This window comes from Coturnix japonica, chromosome 7 (genome assembly GCF_001577835.2).
Source record: "Coturnix japonica isolate 7356 chromosome 7, Coturnix japonica 2.1, whole genome shotgun sequence".
NCBI lineage: Eukaryota > Metazoa > Chordata > Aves > Galliformes > Phasianidae > Coturnix > Coturnix japonica.
Window position 1 is genome coordinate 31,434,607 of NC_029522.1, and position 17,114 is coordinate 31,451,720.

Below are 17,114 nucleotides of genomic sequence, written 5' to 3' on the forward strand. Positions count from 1 at the left end.
AATATGAAAGCAGGAATAGAGTCTGAAGGCACTGGGTTGGAGAGAGGAGAAGTGGCAGGGTGGTGATTCTGCACCTTGAAGGACATCTCTTGTAAGCTTTCAACATTGCTGAGTCGGAGCAAAAAATACACGAGTAGGAAACAATTTGTGTTATCTAAAAATGCTACATCTCTCTTAAGCTCATCCTGTACTTTGTATCTGCTTTTGAGAATCTTCTGCCTTTTGAAAGAACTGTATTTGATAAAATGGTGACATATCAGCTCTCTGATGCATCGTTAACGAGAAGCTCAGTATGACTAATTTAAAGGTTGGACTTGTTTCATTTCTATATAATCAGTGAAGCAGATATTTGAACACAGCAGCTAAAATGTGTACAAAAAGTTGAAAGACTGTTGTTGAAAGGAGTTTGAAAGTTGCTTTTGAAAACAGTCTTTGTGTTCTCTGGAGGCGAGGTTTTAGTTCTTGGGTTTTTTTCCCTTTGGGAAAGGTGTCATTTTCTTCTGTGCTTGTTTTTGTTTTTCATTCTTGCCAAACACTGCATCTTTAGTTCAATATTTTTATTAAAAATAAATAAAAATAAAAAGCCTCCAAATCAGTCCTCAAAACCCCCCAGTGTAGAAAACGTACAGGAAAGTCAAACAAACTCCTTGCCTTCAGTAGTTTTGACTAGATTCTCTTTTGAAAGCACAGATAGCGTTAGATCAAAATCACCTTAATGAGATCTGCATATCTTTTCAAAGCATTTTACCTTCTAGAAGCTGATAAGAACTATTCAAGAAGTGCTTCATGGATCAAAGCTCCAAAAATAAATATGGGTCTTTGGTTGTTTTTTTTTTTAAACTCAGTAGTACGGGATCTAAGCTTTTGATTACCATAACAGAAACAAAACTCTTTGCTGAACTGTTACAGATCTCTAAAGTAACTGAAATGTTAAGAAGTGCTGGCTTAGGCACCTACTCCTTAGATGTGTGGCCCAGTCTGAGGTGTGGATGTATGGCTTTGGCAGGGCTGTGATCCAGTCGTGTGCTTAGGCTTCAAGTACTGACGGCGAGGGGAATTAGGTGTTGTCAGAAGTCACTTGGGAAGATAAGAGACATCTCTGGAGATAAACAAGAGAAAAATCTCTGGAACTTGGTGCCCATCTCAGCCACAGCTCCCTTGGGGTCACCCACAGTCTCCTAACTATAAGCAGTAAAGCAGTGGAAGTAGTTTATCTTTTAATGTAAGAGACTAGCAGTGCCTTCACTGGTGAAGGAATGTGTTCAGCTGTTTTACCATCCTCAGCCTGAAAGATCTCAGCTCCACATCCCTGCAAAAGCTCTGGGAGGAGCGGTAAGGGCTGAATGTGCTGCTGAAGCCCTTGTGCTGCCCAGCTGGTTGCCACGATCCCAAAACAGTGTTTAAAAGAGAGTTTTATTTTGCAGCTGGGACAGACTGGGAATTCAGTCTCAGATGGCTGATACAAATATCGTGTTCTTTAAACTTATAAATACATTGTTTTCCAGATAGAAAAAACGTTGTTGTAGTGTTCTGAGGATATTGGTGGAACTATCACTTTGGGTACAATTCAGATACATAGTTGTCGATATTGTACCACTGAGTAAACTGAAATAAGTGAAACAATTTAATCCAGCTTTTCAGTTGAATTTTGCAAAGTTTCTTCAGGCAAATTGCTAATTTTTAAAGCCTTATTGCCCCTTTCTCTATCATTTGGGGAATGTGAAATTTTGTCCCTTTTCAGAATTTGCCTTTTGAAAATAACGGAGCAGGACAAGAGTGGAGATTTGAAGGAGGAATATGAGAGATGCAGACAATGTACTGGGAAACGTGATGGCTACAGTGAGGACAGGAAGTTTTAGTGGGCCATAAAGATAAATTAATGTTACTCAGCACTGAGATGAATAGGATTTTTCCCCCCACATTTTAGAGGTCCTTGAATCAGATGCTAAAGTAGCAACGAGTCAGGAAGAATCAGCGGGTGATTTGGTGTGATAGGAAAGACCGAAAGAGGCAAGAAGATGCCAGAAGAAGCAGAGTCCCACAGTGTTTCAGTGCTAAAGATGAGAAATGAAATACTGCTTTGCTGAAGGAAGATGGACCTTTATTTATGGTTTTAATAGGAAAAGCCATTCACAAAGGACACTGTCCAAATATTGTTCCAGCTAACACTGCTTAGCAATAGAACCATGCAGACATTATAGCCAGACAGTAGTAACAGAAGGTAACTTTAAAGGTGGTCTCCAGGTAAAACTGTACTCCAGCATTACAGTTTGAAGGCAGAGAAAGCACCCCCATAAACTGTGATGCTTAATTGCTGACTATTGACCATATACTTTGCTGTACTCATTTCTTGGTTGTGCTGCAGGAATGGCCTGTGGTACCATTAGTCAGACTGGAGATGGGTGTGTTTACATCATTCATCTGTGGTGGAAAGTTTATTTTTCTGCTTGACATCACTGCTCTTCAGGTGCCAGTAATTGTAAACATCCCTTGTTTTCAATTCTTTGTCCCCTTAATCTCATTAGGAGAATATCAGACGTTAAATCTTTTAAGTAGCATTAGAGTGTGTTCATCCATAACATATGAGAATGCCAGTCAGTTCTTATCACCTACCTTTTACAAAATGTTTGCTGTTTTGCAAGTTACTGTGCTGAAAAATGAGGCTCGATTCCATGAAGGCTTTGCTGGCAAGGGTTGCTGTGAACTGAAAGAAAATCAGTATTCAAAATGAGACTGACAGTATAAATTAGAGTGGGAACAGAGATGCACATGGGGGCGGGGGGAAGGAGCCATCTCACACTGTTAGATTATCAACCTTTATAACGAGCACTTCAGAACAAGTTTGAAGTCTTCTATGTAAGACCATCAGCATGCATCTGGCATGCTCAGTGTACACATTGCTGTTGCACGCAAGGTCGTAGGATGGAGACAGTAAGTACATACCAGAAAGCAGTGTTTGTACAGTTTCTGACTTTTCAGCATCTTAGATTGTTAAGAGAGCTTCCGTCTGAACCTATTCATCCTAAACTGAATACAGCAGTTTGCTTTTCTTTAGAAAATAGCACATTTCTTACTCTTGTCACTTTTTGCTTGTTGTAAAATAACAGATTTGTCCTCTGTGCTTCCTTCCTTTTCTCTTGATTTCTCTACTTACACATCCACTATTTACACATCCACCCTCACTACCTTCCCTTACTCATCCTTGTATTAAAAAAGTGATCGATGACTTCTCAAATCTGAGACAGACATCCTATGCCTGCCATCTTCCCAGTCATAGCAGAGCTTTGCTTTGCAGTTCATATGTGGTTTCTTACCTGTCAAAGACTGTAATGCATTTGGAGTAAATCTGAGAGTAAAACAAAGTTGAGGCATTTTGGCTCTACCCCACATGTAAACTTGTAGTTTTATCTCTGAAACTAGCTACAGTGCCTGCTGCATTGTGAGGAAATATCCCCAGGTGAAAGAACAGGAATCGGTGTGATTCTCACGATGCTCAGTTGTGATGGCTGTGTGGTGTTGATGCTGAGGTTTGTATCAAGCCTGCTATAGATAAACATAGAGAAGTGTATTTATGCTGGTTAAGCTTTTTAAGACGTATGGAGCGTGATGCAACTGTTTGAAAGGGAAACTTATGAGTGTTTTGTAAAGACCAGCAGGGAGAGCAGAGGCAGGAGGGACCCTTGGCAGATGAGGCTGTGTGGCATGAGGGATGTACTTTATTAGCAGGCTGACCACCGCAGCTTTCTGAAGTTTTTAGTGAAAGATGGGTTATTGTAGCAGGGCCTGTCATTCTGCAAACATTGCTGTGGATCTTTGACCAAACATGGCTTAAAGTGTAAAAAGTTTATATGCTGGCACATCTGTAAGTGCCTCAATGCTAATTTTGTTGTACCCGTAAATCTGTGGTTTGTGTGTACATAATTTTATTAAGTGTATTTTCATGTTTCAGACTGCCTCAAAAATAATTTAATCTTATGCCTGACTTGGAAAAACAGCTTCAAATGAGAACTGGTGTGTTGAAAATCACAGACCTCGCTGTTCACAACACGCATAATTCAGGAGCTGCATTCCACGGACTGGAAAGCCACAGTTTGGTCTTGCAAAGCCACCTGGCTGCAGTTGATAGTAAAATCTATTGGTAACCCTTTTTCTGTAATATAATTAAAACACTGCTGAATTATCTGTTCGGTGTGGCCTGGCTGCTCCCTGAAAGCACACGCTTTGCATCTAATAATCCCAGCCTTTAGGGATGGCTGTCCATGGCACGGGCTGTGAAACCTTGTTTAAAAGATTTTAAGATCTTAATCCCTTCCCTGATGAGACACCCATTGCTGAAAGCTGGGGGGAAAGGTCCATCTGTCTGGCAACATATGTGTTTACACTGTTAAAATCAGTAAATACAGCAGTGTGCTCAGGGTGCCAAGAGTTTCCTTTAGTCATGAATTGAGATGCATTGTTTTGTTGCTGTTGCTTGAGTTTACACACATCTGAGAGACCAGAACAAAACCTGCAGCTCAGAAATGATTCTGAAAGCATAAAATGCACCCCGCTCTGCTCTGAAAACACTCTCAGTGAGTGCAGCAAAGCACTGCTCCACCCAGCACTGTGCTGGGCTTCTGCTTTTGGCATCACGGCCATCACTCCTTTCTCCATTTGCACAATTGTAAAAAGATTTGCTTTTCACATTGTCTACTTTTATGTAAGTTATTTATACACCCAGGCGTGTAAACATGAGTCAGTGGAAAAGGAGGCTTTCACAAGTTCCTGCCTTAGGCCACGTTTGATGTATGAGGGTTGGTGCAACCATCCCAAGGACCTGCCTGTGAGTAGGAGAGACACAGGCAATGCAGTATGAAACACCAGAAACTGAAATACCAGGCACGTGATGTGGTCATAATGTTAATCTGTTTCCAGTACTGAAAATCATTTATCTTCTTGTTCCATTTATATTTCTGCTTAGAAAGCTGGTTGAAAAGCCCCCTCTGTTATTGTTTACCAGTGTTTGTGTAACTAATGCCTAGGGAAGCAAGTTAGGCAACCTGTGCTGCTCTATAAGGTTTTGTTTTTGGATGCAGAACTCTTGATAGGACAACTGAGTTCTAAGAGACAGTTTGGGTATGAAGTCAGTAAAACAGAGAAGCTCCTGGCAGCAATGTGCTGCAGCCAGTCAGCCTGATGGGCAGCAGCTGGAATGGAACATCTGGGACTTCAATAGGTAATGTGCCTTCAGCTGGAGATTGGAAGGGGCTGACTGGGGATCATTCTCATGTTCATGGGAAGTAATTCACACGTGCAAAGAATAGAAGCAGAGGAATTGTAACACACTTATTCGGAAGTGTGAAAGGCAGATGAATTCTGGGTTGTAGGCTGCTCGGAGTTGGAAGTCAGTCTTCTAAGTAGTAAGAGGTGGGTTTGTAGAGAAAGGGTGAAGCTGAGAGCATATGAGGAAAAAATGCTTGTGAAGAATGGTATAGACTTGCTTCTGTACTCGTGGGGATGGGGGAGGTAGTGAGCAAAGCCCCAGATAATAACAGCTGTGATGGCCACAGCTTACACAGAAATAGCTGCTCAACTTAGATACTGCTGAGGTGTGAAGGCTTTGAGAAAGCACCAGTGTTACAAACAACATCCATTAAAACTGGTGATCCCGTCTGTGGTGGTTCAAAGATCTACATGGAGGGTTAATTGCTTATGCAAAGCACTTTAAGCTGGATGCCCACCCATTCATGGGGAGGCTTAAGAGAGAAGATGAATTTAATTCTGAGATGAGTGAGGTATGAAATGATAGATTTGTGAGTCATTAATATACAGAGTGCAGATCAATTCCTGTTTGCAGGCAGATCAACCAGCCAAGCACTGAAGAAAGGAAAGAGAAGGGCTCTATAGACCCACTTAGCCCAACTGCTAGTAATTCTTACGAAACACCCTAATTTTCTTAAGGAAAATGTGTTACAACAATATAGTAATTACTGTGGACTACAGATAGAATAGTTGAAATTAGGTGAGAAATAATAGCAAGTGGTCTGATTCATGAGAAGGCAGGCAACTGGGGTGGAGATAAAACTGATCACATTTGCAGATATGTATTTCCTGGGTCAAACAAGGTGTTCAGGGATGCTTGTGCTATGAAAGCTGATCAGTAACTTCTCAGATGTGACACTGGCTGTGCTTGCAGTGTGCTGGGCTCCCAGGTTCACCCAGGTGCTGTTCTTTCAAAAAGTTGGATGAAGAAAAGTAGATCCATTACTAGAAAGCAGAGGAAGGAAAAGCAGTGAGTGCCTGTAACGTTTGGAAAGGAAGTTAAAAACTTCTCTCTGATTCTAAGACATGTTTTGTTTTCATCTCTAATAAGAATTTCTTACATTCCCGTTCTTTCTTGGAATCTTGAAACACATCTGTGTCATCAAAAGCTCCGGGAATTACCTAAAATATTGTTCTGTCCAGTAACGTGGTTGTTTTTCAGCATGTCTCTATTCCTGTGTCAAAGCATGAAAAGTTTGCTGCACGCAGTGTGCGGGAGGGAGGAACAAACAAGTGGATCAAAGGGGTTCCTCTTTGCAAGAAGAAATGTAATTCCGAGTCAAGTGAGGAGCTGATTTTCTTATAAGGCAGCATGCGGTGAGCAGATAGGGCAACTGTGGATGGTTTTGTAGGATTTCAGGTTCTCCATGACATGCATGGCATTCTGTCATGGGTGAAAGGAAAGAAAAGAAATCCACCAGAAAACTACTACTCCTTATCTTTAAGGAAGGGAGATGAGAACATCTGAACCAGTGGGTAGCAAAGAATGTCAGTTATGTTCTAATCTAGATCGGTGAATAAAAAGATAATCATCAGTAAATTAGAAGAGGTGTTGAAAGCTCAGTTAATTATAGGAAATGAGGAAATTAGAGTGCTGAGTCTGACTGTTTCACTTGTTAAATTAAAAAAAACAATGTTTTTTTTCTGATCTGTACAATTGGTTCAGGTATATCGAGATATCAGATGAGGGGATTGTTGTTGTTTTTAATAACTCCTCCAAAGTTGGGGTTTGGTGCTGGGCTGGCACCAGCTGGAGCTGCATTTGGGTGGGGGGTCAGGAGGGTCTGTGCTGCTCTGCCTCCTGCTGGGTCTGCTTCCCTCTGGAAGTCACAAGGCATCTGATAAAATGAAGGGCTTGCAGAAGCTCAGCATTTGTAGTTGTAATAACAAATGTGAGCCTCTGTGAAAACAGAGGGGTTTTTACCTTTTTTTTTAAACTGATTGTGGTTTTATTGCATCTCTGTGAAGGTTGTGAATTGTTTTCTGTTGCACTGAATGTGAGTGATTGATGCTGCTGACCGTGACAGCTGAATGCACAAACTGTGCTGTCGGTTAAACTAGAATGTTCGTTCCCAATGAGTTTAAGAAAGGGGGGGAAAAAAAGCAACTCGTGATTTCCCATATCTCATTTTAAATCATGATTAAGTTCACTGTGCTGGCAGTGTGTGAGAGGGAGTAGCTGTACCCCAGCTTTGTGCAATAAGGCACCATTTATTTTTGTATTTATAGCAATAATCTTTTTTTAGACTTTTGTTCTCCTCTGAGTACTTAGCTAGCAATCATATACTTTTAAATGGTTCATATCATTTATTTCACATCTAGAAGTTGTATCTAGAGTTAAAATTCCCCATTGAGTTCCTTGTTTTCACAATTATTATTGGAAGTGAAAATACATGAAGATAATTAGTTGATCAGTCGTACTTGCTTATGGGACGGCTTTGGGTAAAATCCCATCTTTCTTGCAGCGCCTGCTGCACTTTGGAAATTGGTTATGAAACCACACTGGGCAGTTTACGGACAACGGAATATTGATGGATGGAAAAGGAATTGGGTGAAACAGAAACGTAGGCTGCCGCTGGGACTGGGAAATCAGCAGTAAAGGTTCCCAGGAGCTTAGAAAGTGACTTTCTGGTTTTTTAGGGGACCTGTGCATATGGGCACCATTTGCTGAATGTACAAAGAGGTTCTTTAAATAGCAACAGTGAGAAATATTATGCGTAAATAAATAATTCCAGATGTGACCGATCTTATACAGATTTGAATGGGCAGCATTTCAAGACCTGTGTGCAAGGTTATTAGAAGAATACTGTCCACTGAAAACTGCCTCCTTTGCTCTGATGCCCTTTAATCCAACTCCTTTCTTCCTTGCCCTATACTCTTCTGGAAAGAGAAGACCTGGAAGCAGAGCAATTTTCCACCCTTCTGTGGGGTAAATTTCAACGCAGTTTGACACTATGAATTCTGTACAATTTAGTGCCTTTTGATAAGCAGTTTCCAGGTCCAAATCTACTTTAGCCGAAGTAACTCTTGCACAAGGAGGTATCTCCATTGGATCAGCGAAGAAAAAAATATTCATCTCCAACTTCCTTATCAGGTGAGATGTCTCCTCCCCTCAGCAGCTCACATCCTTCATCGCTGTGTTGTTTGTCTGAGGGCCGAACTGCAGTCAGCCCAGGGCAGGGTGAGTGGTGAAACGTGCAGTTTTCACACAATTTTCCTGACTTTTTGCCCTCTGCAAAAAGTTTTTTGTTCTGGTGCAGGTAGATGGGGCTAAGCAAGATCAGGCCTGTCAGCAGCACTGCCCTTCTGCAAAGGGAGAGCTGGGAGCGGGCTGTGCTGCTGGGAGGGGCTGTGGGGCTCAGCACCGTCCTGCTGGGCTGGGCCTTTAAGCTGTAGCCAACAAAAAAGTGCTTGGAATTAGGACATGGTGATGACTTCAGTGGATAAAAATCTACCAGAATTAGCCTGGAGGTCCTCATTATGCAAAGGATAGGGAACAGTAAAAATCAAATCAGCAGAGATAAACTACGCAGATCATTTCTGCTGATCAATAACAGCCTTGTGCAAATAACCCCGCTGCATAGCAGCCCATCTTTCTCAGAGTCAGCAGGGAGTGCAGATTAGATAAACTGCAGGCCAGTGAGACTTTTACAGCAGCGTAATGCATGGAAAATGCCCATCACTCCATCGCTGGATCACACTGTAATGAACGCTCACTTTGTGCATGCAGGCTACAGGAGTTTATTACGGCAGTCAAGTGTAACCAACCATCATGAAAACAAATGATATTATCTGATGTTGTATTTCCTATTGTGACTTTTGCCGTATCTAAGAGAGGGCAAACTCCAGGCTGCAGACTGAATCGTGGATTCCTGCATACTGAAAGCAATGGAAGTTTAGGGATGCTGGGCCAATACCAACCCCCTGCATCAGTGGCATTCCTTTTTGCAGGATTATCCAAAACACGTTATGCTATAGAAAATGAATGCAAACAGTTGATTAGAGGTGATAAGAAATTGTTCTTCTTGATACTGTGGCATCACTTCATTTCACAATGAAACTGTCATAATGTAGAAATAGTGATGCAGTTCCAATTCATGGCATTTTCTTCTCAGATCACGCTTTTCTGTTGTTCTCTGCTTGGTACCCTGTGCTGCTAAGGTCTTTGTCCTGGGCATCTCCTTTAGCTTAACATTGCCTCAGTATCTGAGCATTGCCCTGACCTCTCATTGCTTATTCTTTCATTTTAGGCAACGCTAATGCATAGAAAATAAGCAAATGCGTTGCTGCTTTATTTTGCTTTTGTCTAGGAATTATGGAACCAAGATGCTTTATGCGATGTACCGTTATTACTATACATTTTAGCTAAGGTTAATAAAATGGAAATTTAATAGATGCATTAAATGTCTGGGATGGTGGATAATGTCGTAGTGAGCTGGAGCATTGACCTCGCTGCACTTAAAGGCTGTGAGTCAGACTGCCGACGCCACAGTGCAGCGAGAGAGGGAATGCATTTATGCATGTGTGTGTGCTTGTCATTTGGGAGGGTTTTGCTGTTTGGAATCTTGGGGCCCTCTGGTGCGCTAAAAGTTATTTCAGCCATTGCTTCACTGCATTCACTGGGAAACTTGATAAAAAAATAGGTATCTGTAGTTTATTTATGTTTTTTCCCTCGGAGTTTTATTTGTCAGTGCTTAAAATAGCAATTGTTTCCAGCTGTTCACTTACAGTAATCGATACAGGTAGAGCAGGGCTGAGGAAGGCAGCATCCCTGCAATATTGAACCCCCTCCTTTCTCTCTCCTGCTGCACAGCACACAGATATTGCTGTGCAGAGCCTTCCAACTCAGGCTGGGTCTGACACCACAAACTAGTGCTGATTTGGAGGGGTCCTGCGGGAGGTGGGGGTACAGCTCTGCAGTTCAGTTGCTGCGCTGCTTTTGTTTCCTAGCTAACTCTTTATTTTGGATCCTGGCTCATTTTGTGAAGTGAATGTGGTAACTCAGTGAGAGGAAGAGAATTCCCCGAAGTTTCTGTTAAGTTGAATCAAATGTGATTGTCTTCCTTTTCTCTCCTGAGAAATTTCAGATAAAAAATGGGGGTTAAACATTGGCAGATGTCTTTATTCAAACAGCTCTGTGTGAGGACAAGTCCACCCAAATGGCAGCTCTGACAGGGACACCCAGTGCTTCTTCAGGAAACCTTCCTCCTTCAGCTGCCAAGTGGGCTCTCATCACTGAGCAGTGATTGCTGGGCTCAGGGCTGGAGTGTGCCTTGTGCATCAGAGAAGGTCCATTCACGTGTGTGTAAACGTAATGCAATTTAAGGCAGTGGGAACCGATGTGAAGCATTGCTGGTATTGGAGGATGCAGTTCTTGTGTGAAACTGAAGCGCCCATTGAGCTCTCTAGTTGGACAAAATGTGGGTTGTCTGGCTCTCCCTGGGGGGAAAATAAAAGGGCAAATCTTTGGCTCTTGGCTTTCAGTGTGAAGGTTTTTTGAAAAGGAAAACCAGTGGAAAGCAATAGCAAAAGTGAGTCATGGTAGAGTAAAAGTGCAATCTGGTTTTGGAGATGTATAGGTGGTTTTAGTCAAAAATCCCCTAAAAGGTCAGGTCAGAGCATATGTCAGCTGCAAAAGACTCCGAGCAGTCCCTTAATGTATGTATTTGTTGCCTGCCTGATACACTGAGTGCTCACCTCGGTAATGTGTGGAACTGCAGTTGTTTGAGACTTTGTGCTACGCTTTCATTCTCAGACATAGTGGGTATGTGAGAGCAAAAGACTTCAACTGTTGGCTCGTTTCTGGCTCTGTTACATGAGTTTCACAAGAAGAGCATCAAACATAACAAACCACTGTTTTTATAACATGGTTACCAGTAATAGCTTAAAATATATCTTGTGATTGAAGCGTTAAGTGCTGAATTGATTGTTTTTATTAGCATTCACAGCTATTGCTAATCGACTCAGTAAAAGCCCCGTTGCAGTAACAACCCAGAAACACTTGCAGATCCATGGCAGTGTACTTGTGATGGAATAGCTGAATTTCACTGAATTAGCTGAATTTCTGTGTACATGAATTGAATCAGTGTATATGGCAGATAATGGTATACATTTAAACCATCACTATATAGCAAGTGAAATGAATACATATTGCTTATTTATATCTCGGACAAATATAAAATAAGAAAAAAAATGCTGGAATTTATACACAGCATTGTTAAAAATATTAATTTCCTTCTTTATTGGGAGCTGCAGATAAATGCAGAAATGACAAAACATCTGCTTTTATGAAGTCATCTGTTTTGCAGGTACCTGTTTTCTCCTGTTCCAGCTGGCTAAGCAGAATTAGAAATCTATCTCAGGAGTGGCAGCAGTATTGTGGACTGAATATTGAAAGGCATTTGGGTACTCAGTATTCTCGATGAATTTCATAATGCCATCAAGAAGCCTGGATATCCCTCTTCCCAGGGCAGCTTGTTTGCCATTTGAGGAACTCCTCAATGTGCTTCTGTGCCTATCAGCAGCAGCCTGAGTGTTCTAAACATTAATTTTTGTTGCTCCCTGATTTTTCCAGGCTGAGATTTTATTGGAAATGGGAAATGCTGGTTCTGCTGTCAGCAATAAACTTCATTTCTGGAGCACCCACTGTTCGTTGTCTGTGCCCTTCAGGTTGCCAGAGTTATGATGGCAAGAAGGGGAAAGTTTGGTTGTAAGAGTAAGCACAAATGGAAAAAAAAACCTTGTTGTTCAAGTTGACTTTTGTACAGGCAGATCGTTCTATGACACGACAAATAGAGGAGAGGAACAGGCTTTTTGTAACTACGCCTCGAATGCTTTTCAGTAGATCTTCTGTGTTACTAATGATATTGAGAAAGTAATACGAATAAAGTAGGAAATCATTTTTATTTTGAAATTAATTAGAATATAAGTGCAGATGAAGTTTAGAACTAGAATGAAACTTAAATGTGCATGCTTAAAAACACAACAGAACCAGATGTGTCTAATCTTTAGTCTCCTGTAATGAAAGGATGAGGTAAGGCTAAGGTAGCAGAGTCATATCCACACTGGAGAAGAATTTGGGGTGTGAGATTTCTAGACTGTAACTGATTTCTGACACTTACCCGGGGAGACCCTGAATGAGATCCAGTGAGCTGAATTCTCAATGAAGCCTCCTGGCACTTAGGCCATTGAGCTAACCATTCTTGATACCATCCATTTAAGTCATTTAGAAGCTGATCCAAACCTCCTGCCTTTTTCTGGCTGTTGTAGATTCTGGGTAGATCTTGGAGAAGAAACATGGATATTTCACAGTGACGACAAAGTAGCAATGAAGGGCAAACTGGAAGTACTGGCTTAGATAGTAAAAAAAGAGCAGAGTGTGGAGCTGTATAATTAGTGGTTTAGGATAACCTAAAAGGATATATACTGTGCAAAATCTGCAGTACCACCAGGATTTACCACTGTGACAGAAGGACAGTTTTGACGTGTTCCTTTCTTAATTAAACAGATAATCTCATGACCTCTGACTTATCTGGGATACTTGTGATTCCCTCTCACTTGTCTTTTTGTAGGGTTTCTGTAAACCCTACACCTTACAAAACAAAGGTGTTGTGTGTCTGCAGTGTGTCTCAGATTAAGCTCTAAGACAGAAGATAAATAGTAAAATGATACTTTATCACGTTGCTCTAACTGGAATAACTCATGTTCCAGTTAAGTGCAAGCAATTGGTTTTAGGTTCAGGTAATGTGTATGATGGGAAATATTTCTGCTGTAAGATGTATTTTCTAGTTTTTAGTTATTTTATACACAGTGAATTTCAGCTCCTTGTACATGACCATATCCTTTTCACACCAAATGCTCTGATTTTTGCCCTTGTGGATCCTTCTTCCATGTAACTGTAACATTGCGCTTCTTGGAAATGAATTGTGCAAGTGGCACGTGCAGAAGTGATGAGGAAACACTCATTCTGCACGTTTCCTCAGTGTAGTTTATAAAGCAATTTGTAGCTTCTAGTACAAAAGCTCAGGTATTTCTCTGTGCTTTGGCCATACAATTCAGCTGGATATCCACACTGTAGGGCGGCAAAATGAACGTTTTGAAGGTAGAGTGCATTTTCCATGTAGAGGACACAAGAATCTAAAATGCAGTGCCATTGGGTTCATCATCACTAATCACATCCCCAGGGATGTTGACCCCCCGCTCCCTGTGCAGCTGTGCCAGTGCTTGGACACTGTTTTGGAGAAGAAAGCGTCCCTAACATCCACCCTGAACCTCCCCTGCTGTAACCTGAGGCCGTTCCCTCTCGCTCCAAAAGGAAGTTGGGGTTGGAAGGGACCTCCAGAGATTATCGAGTCCAACCCCCACTCGTGTGGGGGGTGTTTGCGTCCAGCATTCTGCTGAATTTTACAGCTGAGAACTCCTGTCAGCCTTCGTTGTACACAGTGCTTTCAATTCTTCATGTAATTAAAACAAACTTTTAGCAACTTTTTCATGTAGCTGTTTACTAACAAATACTTGTGGAGAGGAAAGGAAGCAGTAACAATTGCTTAACCCTGGGGTGAGACTCTGACTAGGGAATATTTCTATATTTACCACACAGTGCTTTTCCTGTATTTCAGTTAATATGAGCATAAAAGCTGTTTCACAGTGTCTTTTTGCTCCAGCTAAAGTTAGCCTGATGCATCCAGAACCAGCAAATCAAAATAGATTGAAAAATACTTTTGACCTGAAGTCTGTTTTCTTTTCTCACAAATCTAATAGCGATTTTCTTTTTCTTGTTGAATCTCCTGCTCTCCCTTCTTTTGCTTTAAAATCCTGCGCAGTATTTAAGCTTCCTAAGCACCCCATGGGGATATAATCAAAGAGAAAAGAAGCTTGGGAAGGAGCCAAGAGTGTTTCCCATACCGCTGTGTCACAGCCCAGTGCTGTCAGCAGGGCGTTCAGCTGGCATTGGAGACCTTCATTCAGCTTTTACCTCATGGCAGTTCCACCAATGATGATACATGAGAAAAGATGTGGTGGAGACAATAATTTGTTCTTAAAAACTGTGCGAGTTAGCTAAAAAGAAGTGCCTTTCTGTCAAAGAAAATGACGTTTACCGATAGGGAGTTTTATTCAAATGTGACCTTTGCAGAAATCAAAGTCTAGCAAAAAAAAATCTTCAATCCCACTTTATTACAGTGGTGCCCAGTAGTGTTGCTGTATTTCAGGGGTCTGTCAGCGTTCCCATTATAAAACATCAAGAATTTTCAATTTAATTCTGCTGTAAAATCTGTTCTGAGTTTGAAACATACTCTACGTTTTCCATAGTTTATTTTAAAGAGGAAAATTTCATCTTTTTTCCTCTCCTTAAACTTAACCAGTATCTCTGCTACTGGAGACAGAAGCGGTTCCTCATTCTTCCACTACGCTGACAGCTGTTGCAAGTATTCTCTGCCTTCAAGTATTCAAGGCAGGAAGATTACAGTGGAAGTTTTGCTCTTTCTCATGAGGAAGAAAAACACCGTGGTGCTTTCTCTGCCGTTTACGGTACCAGCATCGGTTGGATTTCCTGTTCTTACTCTGCAGTTTGTGCAGTAGCTTTCCTGTTTTCCATCTTCTTCCATTCTCCAAGTCATACCTTTACGCACCTTTACTGTATAACTATGTACACATACGTGCATATATATACGTAGTATAAATATATACTTTTTCAGAATTGTGCGGTTTCCATGCTGATACCATGACCTCATTTCATTCTGTGTCTCACATGGATGCAACACCCAACAAGAAGCTAATCCCTGTTAACTGCCATTGCGACCCGCTCTCAGCTGTGATCTTTATTTTCAGCATCGCTTAACATCTTTGGATTCAGTTTCAAGACGGAATATCAGCATAGGCTTTTTTGGTTGGCTTTTCTGTTCTGTTGCGCCCCATCTGTGTTAAAATTAAAGCAGTTAATGCTGTAATAGCTGGGCTGAACATTTGCCTGCTGTATTACTCGTTTTCAGATAACTCATCAAAAAGTGAGTGTTATTCCCTACAGACACTGCCACAAAGCACAGGTGGCTGTTTCGGTCTTTACTGGTGTGTATTTCAACAAATGAGGTGTATTCTTCTTCAGAGGGCAAGGAGCTGCTCCTGAGCTGTTAGATACTTTCCTTTATGTTCCTTAAAATAAATCGGCTTCATTTTCTTTTCCCTTCTGTTTTTCACGAGTAAAGTTTCAGAGTAAGTAATTTATAGCACACAGGATAGGAAATACATGAAGAGATTCTTGTGTGTTGCGGTATCATTTACTTTGAAATGTTAAGTATATCTATATATAGTGAGGAGGTGCGTTTAATGTGTGCGTATTTCCCCCAGATCAGAATTTTCAGCAATATTTGCTGATTAGAGAAGAGAAAAATCTGATGATGGTTGAAGTGAGTTTGTTATAGAGATCATTTCAAGGGCAGGAACAACAACTAATGGCACTGCTCACGATGCTCTGAGTGCACTCGCAGCTCAGCAGCAGCTCTGCCCTAGCACTGATCTCGGTGTGGAGCTAACTGACTTCTGTTTCTCACTGTCCTTATGTTTTAATAGTTGGTATAGGTGAATTAACCCACTATGATAAGCCACTTCTTAGCGTGCGTTTCTCTTTCAAAATGTGGATGTAGCTTCAATTAATACTAATTGGATTTATGGAAGGAAAGATCCTTTAGTGCTTTCGTGCTGGGCTGGTGTAGTGCTGCTGTAAGGGGGATGCATTGATAAATGCAATCCCTAAATAAAGTTCTGTAAAATACAGTCCCACAGTTACCAGGTTGGTATTGTTTCTCTTTGCTTATTGAATACATAGCAAAAATAATAGCTTGTAAACCAGTCTTCTGTTCTGTATGGAGCCTGCTCTAGCTGAGCCTTATATCTGTGTAAGAAACCTTATTCAGTAATACAAAAATGATGCCTGTGTGGGGTAGGAGCTGAAGCTACAAGAGAAAAATGAATGCCTATGTTAGCTTTTCTGGTAGTTTACTAGCATTATATGCATACTGTTTCTATATTGCACACAGAAGTGTGTGTCTTCTGCTGTTGGTATGGGACATGCCTTAGTAGTTGGTATGGTAGTATTGTCTTGATCATCTTAAGGTGCTTTGCCAACCTAAATGATTTTGTGTTGCCCTGCCGTGCCAGATCTCATAGCTGTGATCTCTATAGAACAGGTCAGTGTGGGGTTACATCGCTCCAGATGGGTTTGTAGCTTCAGGAAGCTACATTTTCAGCAGTCGATTTGGGTTTTGGTTCTAACTTATGGTACCATTTCTGGGCTAGCAGCTAGGAGTTGGTCTGTGCCAGGATCTGCATGGGTTTGTGCGAAACATAAATGTGTCTCCATGGTTTTGCAATAAAATGCAATCACTTTGTGCGTGCATCAGCTTTCCAAGTTGTACCACACTTGTTTAGGTTCTACCACCTTCTGAAATACAGAAAGCAAAAACATAAATATGCTACAAAAATGGAAGTATTTATAGCACTTATCTGCTTCCCAGTCATATTTTAATTATTGTGCAGGGTGGCAGTGCATCTTCTTACAGCAAGTTACATATGCTGTATGCATCCGTAGGTGTTCTTGTTTTATATTCAGGGATCTGTCTATTAGCTAATTTGACATGAAGTGCTGTAGTTGTGTTTGCTTACGAAAGCTGAGCCAAACCTGGCAAACAGGGTAAGGGCTATTTGAACAGTGCATTTACCTGGAGAGGAAGGTGAGCAGGGTTAGGCTGTGGCTGTCACACCCATTCTGACCACATCCCCACCTCCGTCACAGCAGAGCTGCTGATGTTCTGCTTCCC